This window comes from Pseudorca crassidens, chromosome 10 (genome assembly GCF_039906515.1).
Source record: "Pseudorca crassidens isolate mPseCra1 chromosome 10, mPseCra1.hap1, whole genome shotgun sequence".
Classification (NCBI taxonomy): Eukaryota; Metazoa; Chordata; class Mammalia; order Artiodactyla; family Delphinidae; genus Pseudorca; species Pseudorca crassidens.
In genome coordinates, this window is record NC_090305.1 from 21,529,134 (window position 1) to 21,542,501 (window position 13,368).

General features: G+C 39.2%; 3 non-coding genes across 3 annotated transcripts; 1 reads left to right on the forward strand and 2 right to left on the reverse strand.

Annotated features, from left to right (window-relative positions):
• The first annotated feature begins 4,762 nt into the window (after nucleotides 1-4,762).
• On the forward strand, nucleotides 4,763-4,835 carry TRNAF-GAA (transfer RNA phenylalanine (anticodon GAA)). The gene has a single exon. It is a non-coding gene; the product is annotated as a tRNA-Phe (tRNA).
• A 2,996-nt stretch (nucleotides 4,836-7,831) lies between these two features.
• TRNAG-ACC (transfer RNA glycine (anticodon ACC)) lies at nucleotides 7,832-7,904 on the reverse strand. Its single transcript has one exon. It is a non-coding gene; the product is annotated as a tRNA-Gly (tRNA).
• A 1,133-nt stretch (nucleotides 7,905-9,037) lies between these two features.
• TRNAS-CGA (transfer RNA serine (anticodon CGA)) lies at nucleotides 9,038-9,119 on the reverse strand. The gene has a single exon. It is a non-coding gene; the product is annotated as a tRNA-Ser (tRNA).
• Between the last annotated feature and the right edge of the window lie 4,249 nt (nucleotides 9,120-13,368).

The following is a 13,368-nucleotide window of genomic DNA, read 5'->3' on the forward strand; positions in this document are numbered from 1 at the left end:
GTAAGAAATAATTTTATTAGGATCAGTGAGTTCTAATAATGTCCACATCAAGTATCCGAGCTCTTTCTTCTTGATAAAGACAAAGACTGTGTCTTTGCTGTGGCTAACATGGGTAGTATGCTGGGTAATGCTTTAGTTCTTTTAAGATGAGGTCCTAAATTCAAGCCCCTTAATATGAAATTTGAGCTTAACTTCTGCCTCTGAGAAAAATTATGTAGGACACGAAATCCTAAAACTCCCACTACAACAAGAAAGAAGGTGAGATGAATCACAATTACAAACATCATATTTGTAAAACATGGGAGTGTTATGGAAGCAATGAAGACTGTATGAATTGGAGTTTCAGAGAATGGTAAACCCTTCTGTGGTGAGCTTATATTAACTGGATTTTTTTTTTTTTTTTGCATTATGTGGGCCTCTCACTGTCGTGGCCTCTCTCGTTGCGGAGCACAGGCTCCGGACGCGCAGGCTCAGCAGCCATGGCCCACGGGCCCAGCCGCTCCGCGGCATGTGGTATCCTCCTGGACCAGGGCACGAACCCGTGTCCCCTGCATCGGCAGGCGGACTCTCAACCACTGCGCCACCAGGGAAGCCCTTAACTGGATTTTTTTCTTTTGTTTTGTAACATACTGAGATTAGCTTGTAAAAGGACTGTTCTGGAGAAAAGAGAAGCCTGAAAGGATTTTGTTGGTTAAGGGAGCTGACATGATAATTTAGAAACTACAGGAGCTCCAAATATGATTAGTTTCCCTAATGAGACACTTGATAGATTGGGGGACTGTACAAGCATACTTGGGGAGTTTGGCCAAAGGCTTCTAAGGACAGAGTAAAATCTTCCATAATCATACTGTTTAAAACAGAAAGTCCAGCTAGAGACAGGCCTCTATCTTGTACACAGAGCTGCTCTCCCTTTCAAGATGTTTGCTAGATTTGAAGCTGTAGGAGATAGGAGACTAAAAACTCAAAATATCTGAGGGCCAGCATGTCATCTCCTACAGTCTTCCACAGCTAAAGAGACAAACATCTGTCAGGGTAAAACAATCAAACAAACAAACAAAAAATGCTCAGGAAATTCAAGGAACAAGAACAAACTAGACATAGTAAAGATGTGAAAATGTAAACTGCATGATTAGCCAACCTCACCAAATTGACATGTCTAAAACAATATATAGAACAGTGTTAGAATGCATATTACTTTCAAATGTACATGGAACATATGTCAAAATAGACCATATAATGAGCCATGAACAAAACTCCAAAGACTTAAGTTATGTAGTTTATACTCTCACATCACAGTGGAATTAAATTATAAATCAATGAATGTATCTAGAAAATCTCCCACTGTTTGGAAATTAAGCAAAGAACACATTTCTAAATAACACTGGGGCAAAATAAGAAATCAAATGGAAAATATAAAATAGGTAGAATTGAATGATAATGAAAATATGACATTAAAAGTGCTGAGGTGTAATTAGAGCAGTGTTGAGAGGCAAATTCATGTCTTTAAATGTATATGTTAAAAAGAAAAGGTTGAAAATCAAATATTTAAGCTTTCATCAATAGAAGCTAGATAAACAAGAGCAAATTAATTCTAAGAAAGTAAAATGAAGAAGATGCTAAAAATAAGAGGAGATATCCATTGAAATGAAAGCTAACACACAATAGAAAAAAATCAACAAAGCAAAAATATTAACATCTTTTTGCCAATGAAGTTAACGATTTAGATGAAACGATTTGTCACAGAGTGAAAAATGCAATTTGCCATAGCTGACACAAGAAGAAATAGAAAATCTGATCTGTCCTATATCAATCAGAGAAATAGAATCTCTAATATGAAATTTTCCTACAAATTAAGCTTTAGGTCAATATAGCTCACTGGTGAATTCTTCCAAATATTTAAGAAAGAAATAATACAAATTGTACACTAATTCTTCCAGATAATATAAAAGGGAAGCTTCCCAGCTTACTTGATGAAGTTAGCATGATCCTGATATCAAAACTTGACTAGGATATTATAAAACTAGAAAATTTCAGGTCAATATATCTCAGGGAAATAGATGAAAAGTTCTAAATATTGGTAAATTGAATCCAGCAACATATTAAAAGAATAATCTATTATGACCACATGGAACTCATTCTGTAAATTTAAGAATATTTGGTTTAGCCTGTAAAAAACAATATACATTACCACACTGAATTTTAAAGGAAAAAAATTATATGTATATCTCAATAGATGCAGAAAAATTATTTAATAAGGTTCAATCCCCATTCATAATTACAATTTATACAAACTAGGAATAAAGGTATCTTCTTTAATCTAAAAGAGTATTCTGGAAAAAAAAAAACCCTACAACTAACCTTATGCAATGGTGAAATATTGAAAGCTTTCTTTGAGACTAGGAATAAGACAGGAGTGTCCACCATAGTAACCTCTATTCAGTATTGTACTGGAGGTTCTAAACAACAGGTAAGGGGGAAAAAAGTATAAAGACTAGAAAGAAGTAAAATCAGCATTGATCACACTGACATGATAGCATACATACAACCATGATCTACTAACAATTATCATTAATAAGTAAATCTAGCAAATTTACTGTATATAAGGTGGATATACAAAAATAAATGGCATGTCTCTATACTAACGATAAGCAATTAGAAAATGAAATTTAAGAAGAAATGCCATGTAAAATAGCATTGTTAAACATCAAATGCAGAGCAGTTAATCTTTTAAAACAACACTTCAACACTGAAAACTTCCAAACATTGTTGAGAGAAATTAAAGACTTGAATGGAGGAATCTACCATGGTCCTGGCCAGAAAAATCCAATCTTGCTAAAATATTAATTCTCCCCAAACTTACTTATAGACTTTATGCATCACCAAAAAAACAAAAAACAAAAAACAAACAAAAAACTGCTAGCAGGATTTGGGGGGAGAGTGGGAGGTGGAAATTGACAGTTGATTCTAACATTTATATTGAAATAATAATTTTTTAAAAATCCAGAATAGCTATGGCAATCCAAAGTGAAAAAAACAAAACTGAGCCCCTATATTATCAGATATTATTACTTACTTTTAAGTTAAAAAAATTAAGACAGTGTAATATTAGTGTAAAGGCAGACAGATACCAATGGGACAGAATAGAGAGCCTAGGGGAAACAAAACCCACACATATGCAGTTCCCTGTTTGATGACAAGGAGACATTGCAATTCAGTGGGGAAAAGATTGACTTTTCAATAAATAATGCTGGGTCAATTGAAATCATATAGTAAAGAAAATGATTTCAATCCTTATCTCACACCATATATAAATTGAAAATGGAATATAAACTTAAATGTTAAAAGTAAAATACTTAAACTTCTAGAAGAAAACATAGAATAGCTTCATGACTTTAGTGTAGGCAAATATTTCTGAACTAGGATGCAAAAAAGCACTAACTGTAAAGATTGGACTTCATTAAAAGTCCAATTGGACTTCGTTAAAACTGAAAAGTTCAAAATACAAAATTAGGAGAACTAAAGGTGTGCCACAAATTAGAAGATATTCGCAACACGTATACCTGACAAAGGACTTGCATTCACAATACGTAATGAACTACAAATCAATTTTGTAAAAACTGGCAATCAACCCAATTTTTTAAATGGGGAAAAGCATATGGGAAGATGCAAAATATCATAGTCATCAAAAATGCAAGTCAAGATCACAAAGACCTATCACTACATCCTGGCCTGAGTAGCTAAAATTAAAATAACAATACCCAGTAGTGGCTAGGCTGTGAAGCAACCAGAAGCCTCATACATTGTTTTCAGTAGTGAGAACTGGTACGTGCATTTTGGAAAACAGTTTAGCAGCACCTAATAAAGTTAAACATACATATATCCTATAGACCAGCAATTCCACCTATGTATCTATCTAATAAATCAGTGATTATGTTCACCTAAAACCATGCACAAGAAGGTTCAGTGCTTTTTATAATAACCCTAAATTGAAAACCAAATGTCCATCGACTTCAGAATGGGTAAGTAAATTGTAGTATATCCATAAAATGGAAGTCGATACCTAGGAACAAACTGCTTTTAACTACTTTAGAAAACATAGGTGGATCTCAAAGACAATATTGAGTGAAAGAAGCCAGACATAAGAATGCGGAGTCTACCTGATTCATTGTAGAAGTTTAAAAACAAATGACAGTAGATATAGTGAAAGAGTTCAAAACAGTGGCTTACTTTGCGGGGGTATCAAATCAGAGGGAGCAGGAGGGAGCATGCATGGTGACAAAGGGGTGTAAACTTGTAAAAATCAACACGCTGTACACTTAAGATTTGGGTACTTTACTGTATATAACTTATACCTTAATAGAATAGAAAGGAATAAAAAACGACTGAAAGAGTAAAAGATATTTAAGCGTCAAGCTAGAAATGATCCCAAATGATGTTGTCTTATGTATCTAGGAAGCTTACCATTCCAACAGGAAGTTCTGAATCACCACACCCCTCTAGCTATCCAATTCGTATCCTTAAGAACAATACATACATTTTCTTTTATCACTGGTTTTTTGTTCTTCCTATCATACTCAGGAAACTTTGAGTATGTTTCCCCATTGTCTGAGTTTTTGTTGGTACAATTATTTTTGAAATGGGAAATACGTTACATTTTCAGAAAACAAGGCAAAAATTTTTCTCTTTTCTTTCTGAAATGGAAGAGGTTGTTAAGAAAAGACTATTTAAAGGGAGTAGCTGAGAAAAACCTAGCCAAGGGGTAGCCGAAATAGCTCAGTTGGGAGAGCGTTAGACTGAAGATCTAAAGGTCCCTGGTTCAATCCCGGGTTTCGGCACTTATTGGACACCCTTTTGTAATTGTGAACTAGGAGATACTGACCCAATACCAAGTGTCCGTCACCTTCAAATATATTGTCCCTAGTGCCATTTATACAGTGAGGAGTTACATACATTTACCCTTAATTTCCATGGCAAAAAGCAATTCTATGCCCATATGCATAAATTCTTCCACAGCTTCAAGTAATTCCTTGCGGTAAAGAAAAAAACCCCCAAAAAAACCCTAAAATACCCCACAAAACTTAGTGCTTTATTTAGTTTGCACCTAGATGTTATTAAAGGCATCTGTAAGAAGCAGGGCATAAGCACTTTAAATTCTCCACTTACTTACAGTAATTCTTTAGGTGTTCAAATTACTAAAACAAGCTCATTCCTTCGCGAAGGCTTTCTATGTGAACATCAGGGATCTATACACAAACTGTGGGATGTACAAGGATCTTCAAAAGCCAGAATGTGGTTGATTTTGACAAGTACAGAGGACGTGTGACTGCAGAAGAGGTGTCAGATAGATGTCTCTTCTGTGATTTTTGAGCACCTTGAAGTCTTAGCTCTTGCAACCCAAGACAAGAGCTCTTGAAGACTAGAGGAATAAAACTTAGAAGACTCTGGCGGAACTTGAGCCAGTAACGGTTGAATATTTACCACTAGAAACCCACACTTCTCTCTTGCGCCAGCGTCGGCCTAAAAATCAACAAAATCATCACTTGCTGATTCATTTAGCTTTAAATTAATATATTCGTTGAAAATTTAACTAGGGGTCAGTCAGCATGAAAGTTCGAAAAGTAGAAAAGAAATGATACAACCTCATGAAATGTAAAGGGACATTTCCCGAGGCTGCAGGAGATTCCTTCAACTTCACATGTTAAAAACTATAGCCTCACCAAGGACCAAAGAGCACATCTCACTTGTTCTATCCTCTCCGACCTAGTGCTTGGATCCTCTGCTTCTCAAAATGGAAGTTGAGTGATACAGAGAATGAACATTTGGGTGAAAATTTTAATACCGACTTGAAAAAATTAGGTCACTAAGTTGAAAGTCATTAAAGAGACGTTTGCTATTAGTGATCCAGTAGGGACATGCTTCTAAAAACCGGAGGCTCCCTTCATTCACGATTGAAAATCTCATAACAGTGCTTTCTCCACAAATAAACTAGACAGCCTCTGCATGAAAATTTCTCCGTGGATTTTCTAGTCCAAATAAGAAGAATTGAAATCGTGTAGTTTCCTCATGAAAGTCTATGAATGTGGTTTGAGGGAGCGGGGGAAAAGAAGTTCCTTTTATTTTTCAAACACAAAAAATGTAAACGAATTTACTTTCTTAAAAGAGAGTAACTTTCAGAGTAGCAGGTTAGTTCAGTTGGTTAGACCGTGGTGCTAATAACACCAAGAGCGCGGGTTTGATTCCCGTAGCGGCCAGTCGAGGTGTGGTTTTGACCTTCTGGTGCCTGCCGAGTAGGCACTTAGAATCCAAAGTACGTATTAACTCCGAAACGCTGCTGCTCAGAACAGGAAGTTCAGATATTGTCTTCTTTGTGAAACAAGAAAGCTATGTATTTTCGTTTCGCCTTGTTTGTTGTAGTTTTTCAAAGTAAAAGTAACTTTAAAAGTTCAAGTTTATTGAAGAAAATTGAAGGAGTAGTGTGGGAACGAGATGGTTGTGTTTTAGGGAAGGATTAAGGTTAAAAAGAGTTACGAAATGTGCCTGCTTAGTTTTTGTGAACCTTCAGGAGACAGTATTACTTTGGCGCTTTAAACGAGTTTCAATCGAGAAAAGAAAGCAAGCTCAGGGTGGCTAGCGACTGAGTTGTTTAGAGCGTGGTCCTAGTAGCAGCAAGACGCGGGGTGTGTTCCCATAACGTCTGTGCTTCGTTCTCTTTCCTTATCCCAGGCAGTTTCCAAGGTAAATGCCCGCTCCACGTGAGGTTGCACTTGGCTTTCATGGAAGATCTTCTCTCCCTTTAGCAGTAAAGAGCTGGGAACGGGATAAGAAGCTGTAAGACGCCAGTTCTCCTTTCAATCCGTTCACAGCCCAACAGACTTGGGCCCCCGGAGGCAGCGCGCTAGGTGGTTCCTTTCATTTCAGCCTCAGGGGCTCCTCATAGCGCACGTCGGCAACTTCGATAAATTTACCTGCGGTGCAGAGCGAGGATACAAGCTATACCTTCGGAAATCGAGCCACATATTAAGATGCTCTTTTGGTTTAGTTTGAGAAATGTTTCCCACCCCCCACCCACCCTCCCGCCTTGGCAGTGATTTCCCCCCAGCCTCTCTATTCTGTCTCCACACAGAGAAAAGAGGCAGGTCTGTTCTTTGGAGGGGCCGCTCCAAAGCTGCCTTCCCACGTCTTCCTTACACGCTCATCTTCTCCTGGGGTATTTACTTTAAAAAAATAATGGGGAGGGCACTCCTCTTGGTTCTTCTGTCCACTGAGGTCCGGTTTCCCAGCTCCTGTCTACTTCCAGAAGATGGTCAGTTACGGCTGGTGAGGGAGGGGGAAGAGGGGCATCCGCCGGGCTTCAGAACTGAACCCTAATGGGCCCAACTGAGTGAGGCAAGGAGCCTCTCGCATCCCGCGTCCACAACAGCCGAACCTTTCCCCAGGAGATGTCCCTTTTCTTTTTGCTAGTACCCATGCGAGGAAAGAGCTGTGCAGGTAGTCCTCTGTGAGTGAGGACTCTTCCCAATGGGAAAAAATATTGATGGAGAAGATACTGCCAGGAAATTTTTTTTCGTTTATTTTTCTTTAAAGTTTCTTTGATTTAAAACCCTCCCTTCCAGTGGTCTTTTTCAGCCAATATCTTTTCTCAAGTTCAAGAAGTGATGAAAAGAAGAAAATTTTCAGGATGGTCCTCTGATGCTTCTGAAGTCTCTTTCAGACTCAACTGACAGAAGGTGAAGGATCACTTCCACGAAAATACTTTCGAAAGACTTTAAAAATTGTTTCAGTATCCTTTTGAAAAAAGTACCTAGGAAGATGAAGGAAAAACGGAGCTTACCGAGCCAACAAGGAGTCGAACCTAGAACCTTCTGATTGGTAGTCAGACGTGTTAACCATTGCACCACTGGCCTCTGCTGAATGAGTGTTCTCATATTCATATTTTCATTACCATCCACAGTTTATGCCAGCTAAAAGAATGATTGCTTTTTTTTTTTTAATTGAGTAAGAGGTTAAAACCAGAGACTGTATGGACTTTGGGAAAGCATGATTTCTTTTGTGCTTTGGTTGCATAACATAGATTTACATAAGATGTTTTCTTTGAAAACAATGGTTAATCTTCACTTATTCTCTGACTACGCAGTTGAAAACTTGTTTGGTGCTTAGTATGCAGCAGCTCTCGTTGCTTGAACAAATCTCTATGAACTCAGTTATCTATTCACTTTTCCTCACTCTATTTCACATCCTTTCTTACCCAGCTTATATTACTGCCTGGTTTTGAGCTCTTCATTCCTTTTTTTTTTTTTCTCAGAATATTCATCTGCCCTCAAAATGCAATAAGGAGACAAGAATTCAACAGAAATATACATTTTAAGAATCTCATTTGAAAAATAAACTTAGAAAACAGAATAGAATTGGCTTAAAAATGTACTTAGCTGTTCAAAGTAGGCAAAATAGCTGAAAATGCAAAAGTGCTTTAAGAGTGGTTTAGTACGTTAAGAAGGAGACCAAGTTTTTGAAATTCAAGGCAAAGTCAGAAGTTAAAATGTAATATATCCTCTCTGTGCCTCAATTTCCTCGTTTGTATAAAACGCTTGTCTTAAAGAGCGTGTAGCAAATATGATGGAATATTATCTTAAATTTTTATGGTTCTCACCAGCAGCCGCTGATATCAGGACAGACACTGAAGATTGCTGCCTGGGAATGCTTTAAAGAAGCATTCTTTATAATCGGCTCTCTACCATCACAAAGAGAAACGATTTCCCCAAATTCCAACGTCTCCTCTGTACAGTTTGCTGCTGTAATCTCTCTTAACAGATTTAATAACTTCATTTCATCGCAGCCAGTATTTTTGAGCGCGCTCTAAACCCGGTGAGGACAGTGGGGAGGCTGGGCTCAGGAGGCTCACAGAGCAATGAAAGGGATTGAAATCTGGCTGCTGCCCACGCTCTTTGAAAATTTGCGTTCTAAATCGGAACTGCAGCCTGAGGGATTTCTGTGAGGCGAGTAGGCACAGCAGTAAATTTTGCGGAAGCCACATCGAAAACGCTGTGAGCAGGATTTGAACCTGCGCGGGGAATCCCCATTGGATTTCGAGTCCAACGCCTTAACCACTCGGCCATCACAGCTAATCGGCACGGTCTCTTTTCATCAGACTAAAGACAAGTATGTATTGTTTCCATGCAAAGTGGAAGAAGAGATAAGATCACGGACTTCTAAGTGTCCCCAAGAAAAACTTCTCCAACTCCAGGCTTGCTTATTTCACTCAGAGGCGATTTCGACTTTTCAGATATTTAGGCAAAAAAAAAAAAAATGTTGGCAACATTTTTTAATACTTCAATTTTTCTTTCATTCCATGGATGTGGGGGAATTGTCTTGTTCTACCTATAAAATCTGAAAAACTTCTCACCACCCCAACTGCTACAGCCCTGCTCCAAGAAACCTTCATCTCTAACATGGAATGTTACACAAATCTCTTAGTAGGTTTCCCTTCTTCCACCTTTTTCATCCCTACAAAATATTCTATGAAAAGCAGTCTGAGAGATCTTTGTGAACCTAAAACACTTTATAGCACAGCTTTGCTCAAAACTGAACCGGCAACTCCTCATTTCATCAGAGTAGATGCCAAAGTCTTCACTGGGCCTACTGGATTGTCCGTGATCTCATTTCTCTGGTTGTACTCCTTCTTGCCTACTCTGCTGCCGTTAATACTGACCCTCTTGTTTTACATCGTATGCATCAGGCACATTGCTGTTTCAGGGCCTTTGCACTGACTGTTCCCCCTGCTGGTAATACTCTTGCTTTGATATATGTATGACTCAGCCCCTTATCTACTTCAGGTCTTTTCTCAAATATCACCTTATCAGTGGCCATAAGTATAAACTCCCCTCATTCCAATGCTTCTCCTCCCCTCATTCCAATGCTTCTCCTCCCCTTATTCCAATGCTTTTCCTCCCCTTTATTTTTTTTCCATATCACTTATGATCATTTGACACACTTTAAAACTAGCTTGTTTATTTTGTGTATTTTCTGTCTCCTCTATGAGAGTGCAAACTCCAGTGAGGGCAGAGATTTTTGTCTGTTTACTGCTAGACTCCCAGTACCTAGAGGAATGTCTGGTACATTTATTGAATGGATGGCATTCAATAAATATTTGCTGAAAATGAATGAAATGGGTTTTAATATCCCATTTTGCAGATGAGGAAGTGAGATGCAGAGAGGTTATTAAGTTTCCCAGGATCACAACATAATAAAACCAAGACAGAAACCCAGCATTCAGACTTCCTTCCTAAAGATCTTTCTGCTCTTCCAGAGATGCCTTAAGGGTTAGGGATGAAGTTGGGGGGAGAGGATAGGGAAGCAGTGTTGGCTGACTTGGAGAAAGAGGAAGAACTACAGAGGTTGGGATGGTTCAAAACAAACAGCTTCCTCCATGAGAACCATGTATTTGACTAGAACTTTTCTGATGCTCACATTCAAAGGCAGCAATCTATATAGTGTGTCTTAGGGAACACTGCCTCAACATCAGGACCATTGTTCATACCCATTCGCTTAAATGAAAAAATTCAAGTCTCCTTTGGTTCTGAAATATTCATTTCCCTATTTCCTCCAGGGGAGCAATACCAATAACAAGCATAATGTTTGTGACAGTTATCTCTGGTTACTCTCCATATCCTCTGAGACTCTTCATATCTAGCTTTCTCTGCCTTCTCCCTAATCTGGTAAAATCACTTTCATATTCTATGCTCAGTATCACCATCTTAATATCCATGTCTTTCTGTAGGCCCACCCTTCTTCTAGAAAACTGCAATAATGTGGAACACTTCAGCCCCAGTCAGTCATGGATGCAAATACTGGCTCCAAATTTTACAACCTGGTGATCTTGAGCACTCCTCCGCGTCTGCATCTATAAAACAAGTAAATGATTGTCAATAATAACGGCACCTACCCCCTTACACTTGCTTGTTAGTTTATATATGAAAAATCAAAAACTACTTGATTTAATAGCTGGTAACAAATGGTAGCTATTACTACTGTTCTAGCTCTTTCTTTCCCATTTTTAGTTTCAACAACATAACATGGGGAGGGAGTCAGAATATGCCACCCCAAAATATATCACTTTGGCATAAGGATGGTTGAAGGCAACGGAGAAAAAGCAAACACAGGAAGGACTCTCAGCCCTCTTCCTCTCTGCCTAAAAGCAGGTCGTTAATTTCCCTTTGTGAAGATGTTCCCCTCCCCATCTCCTGTACCAGAAGGAGGAGAACAACCCTTATCACCAGAGATGGAAAGTCAACACCAAGATGACTGCACAACCAACCTTACTAAAATAACCCTTATCTTCTATTATTTGCCCTATGTATTTACCTTCCCAGATTACTGCCTTTGGAAGCCCAAATCCCTCTTTTCTCTGTCTCTACTTCTCTATAATTTATTGCGCTTTGTTAAAACAGTATAAAATCTTTGAGTCTAACTGCTTCTTTGGGTTTTCACTTCTATTCTGTGAAGTCTCTGTGCATGTAAAATTAAAATATTAACATCAATAGAATTTGTAAACGTTTTCTTTTAGTAATCTGTCCTTTGTCAGTTTAATTCATAGGTCCCAGCTACAGACCTAAGAAGGTAGGGAAAAAGTTTTTCCTCCCTTACACATGGCAGGTGCAAAGATCAGAGCTTTGCGACTTTGAAGAAAATACACCCACTTCCAATAGGATACTAAGGAATGAACAGGTAATGTGGAGCCAGGCGTACTCATGTTTGAGTCATAACACACACACTAGATCCACACTTAGGCCAGATAGGCAATCACTGCAAGACTCAGTATCTCAAATTACTGAGATACTGAGTCTTGCAGTGAAATTAGGAAAAGAATACCTTCCTCAGAGAATCATGGTAAGGGTTCAATCTTAACACCAGTATCTACTGAGTGTCTATTTTGTATCAGGTATATGCAAGGCAGTGTGGATTCATTGATGAGCAAAACTAGACACTGCTCTTACCCTCATGCAATTTACTACATTCCAGTGAGAGAAACAGACATTAAGAAAGTTATCACACTGATAAATGTAAAATGTGCTGGGAAAGAGAATACATGATACTGTGAGTAATACAGGACGTTCACTTAGGGATTTTAAGGAAGTCTTCCCTGAGAAAGTAATAATCCAGCTGAGATCTAAGCACGAGCAAGAGATAACTAAGCAATGAGGCAAGCACAAAGTTCTTCAACTAGAGGGGACATCACGTGCAGAGAGACTGATTACCTGAAGACCCATGAGTATGGAACACAGACTGCAAGACACAGTGAGCTGTGACATGAGGGTGGAGAAGTACTTAAGAGTTGGTATTTGGAGCAGTTATACGTAATGTGTCATACAATATGACATCTACAACGTGTAGTGTGGTTCAGACTCTTAAAATGCTTGTTTCTGCCTCCTCTTGCCTTTATCTAGACAAAATATCCAGAATATGAGATCTGGTGTGACTTAACCTCTAAGGAAAAACCAGTTAAATTCCCCCAATAAGTTTGAAAGAATTCACCTCAAGGATCGTGAGAACCCTCCTAGAGGCTGGTAGGGGCAAAATCGGAGCCCCTGCTTCCCATTCGGAGATCTCAATCTCTGTCGCCCTTGTGTGGTCACTTCGTGCAGGCACGGATGTTAACTGAGTTGAACGCTTGCAAGACGAAATAATTTCCCTGAAGGTGGGTCTGGAAAGCGGAAGCACCCTCCTTCCTGTGTTATGTCCATTCCAAAAGAAAAAACTGTCCTCCTTAATGGTTTTAGCAAAATATATCATAAAATATACACAAACAAGTCACCAAACTTCTCAACCCTTTCTTATTTCCGGGAAATCCCTCAAACTGCCCGAATACCTGATTTCAGAAATGGTAAGGATCCTTCCTTTCATCCGGGACGGTCTCCGCCTGAGCTGGATGCCAGATGCCGAGTTTTAGGAAAAAGTTGCGTTGATTTCGCTGAAGAAAAGGAATCAACGATAAGCGAGGGCCCCGAGTCCGCCCTGAGCCTGGGGGTGGCGTGGGGGGAGGGGGCGGATCCGGCATTTCCCCCTGCGGGGGGACACCCACTGGAGTTGAATAGCCTAACATCAAGCCCCGCCGAGAAGCAGACCCAGAGGATCTTCCTGGGGTGGTGGGAACGGAGGGGAAGGGGCGGTCCCGAAAATGCAGGGAAGAGTCGCCTTTCTCCAGTGCAGATACTCAGGGTGTTTTTGAGGGCAGGATTCTTCTCTTACTCAAACCCCCCGCCCCTACTCCTCCCCACAACTCTTCTTCCCCATCTACGCCTGATGAGTTTTGGAACTACTGGATGGTATCAATAGGAATAAGCATAACTGGATAGTTGTGCGGTCGCTGCTCAG